Source organism: Orycteropus afer, unplaced genomic scaffold, assembly GCF_000298275.1.
Source record: "Orycteropus afer afer isolate SDZICR_OR568_19922 unplaced genomic scaffold, OryAfe1.0 scaffold00013, whole genome shotgun sequence".
NCBI lineage: Eukaryota > Metazoa > Chordata > Mammalia > Tubulidentata > Orycteropodidae > Orycteropus > Orycteropus afer.
This window is the reverse complement of record NW_006921600.1, coordinates 10,815,055-10,816,797: the sequence shown is the minus strand read 5'-3', so window position 1 is coordinate 10,816,797 and position 1,743 is coordinate 10,815,055.

Here is a 1,743-nt window from a genome sequence, read left to right as displayed (position 1 = left end):
TTCCCAGAACATTGTATTGTGCCACGCCCAACAGAAATAACCCAGGTGGGCGACTTTAAAATCTGGATCTCCTCCGTAGCTAATAGCAATTCCCACCTTAGAGTTTACAAAGACTTATGGGTAGAAAAGCCACACTAAGTAATTTACTACACCGCAGACCCACTTAAACATACTCCGAAATGCAGGCAGCATCCTGAGTGTAAATCTTGACATATAAAAACTGAAAAGCAAACCCACTGCCATTGAGTTGGTTCTGACTCATGGCAACCCCCATTGGGTTTCCAAGGCTATAAATCTTCATGGAAGTAGATTGCTTCATCTTCCTTCCACCGAGCAGCTGGTGAGTTTGAACTGCTGTCCTGCTTAGCATCCAAATGCCTTACCCGCTACGCCACGAGAGCACCTTATCCTGACATACAAATCAGCAATTCATTAAATAGAACTCAGGTCTCCCTGTGGCTCTCTGCTTAGCAGTCTTCCCTCCATTGGTTTAGTTCCATCTTTCCACCCCACTTTCATACCTGCCTTCTAAAAATTTTGTTCTGGTTTTTAATTTTATTATTATTATTGAAACATGGAATATATTCTATACGTTATGGGCATGAGCTCTAATTCTCATTCCTGACACTGCTTCATTTTAGCTCTGTGACTTTGGACAAATTGTTTATGGCCTGTCTAAATCTCAGTTACCTCACCTATAAAAGGGGGCTAGCACCTAACTCATTGGATTCTTGTGAGGATTAAATGAGATAATGTGCATAGCTTTCAGTATGAAAGAAAGATGAAAAAACAAATCAAACCCATGCCATCGAGTCAATTCCAACTCATAGCAATCCCCATAGGATTCCCAAGGATGTAAATCTTTATAGGAGTAGATTGCCTCATCTTCCTCCTATGGAGCAGCTGGTGGGTTTGAACCACTCACCTTCTGCTTAAGAGCCAAGTGCCTTACCTACAGCACTACCAGAGCTCCTGGTATGAAAGAGGCGCTAGTTAAATGTTAGAGATTTACCAGAGGACTTCCCGTCAGCTGGACTTGGCTCATCGCCACAGGTCCCAGATTGAGAGGGATCCTCCAGTGGAATGCCTGTCCAAACAGTCCCTGTACTCACCCCTCAAACACTGCAGAGATGAGAGAGAATGGTTACTACTGGCCTCACCTTTTAGAGAGCAGTTCTTTATTTGAGGATGGCCATGGCACAGAGAAATTAATGGGTGATTGACTCCCTCGGTAGTTCAAAGTGTTGCCGTGCTCACTGCCAACTAAAAGGTTGGAGGTTCAAGTCCACCACAGGTGCTGCAGTAGGAAAATCTGATGATCTACTTCCAAAAAAGTAACCATTAAAAACCCTCTGGAACAGACTTCTACTCTGACACAGATTGTGTCACCATGAGTGAGAATCAACTTGACAGCAACTGGAATTCCAGATTGGAAATGTGTAACTGTTACTGTTGTCATCCCTTTGGATTCTCTGAGCTATAGAGTGATGAGGTAGAAGGGACGTTGGAAGCCATTTCATTTAAGTGCCCACTCCCCATGTTTTAAATTTAACTAAGTGGTCTCGGGCTGGTCAATGGGCAATGTGAGCAGACAGAGCCAGACACTGGGACAGACTCTGGGATAGAGCAATGGAAGAGGCTTAACCCCTGCACCAAGGAGCTCTCAGCCATTTACTAGCTGAAGATGATCAGAGAGCTGAGGTGACTGGTCTCACACCACTCCTTAGTGACAAAGCCAGGCTC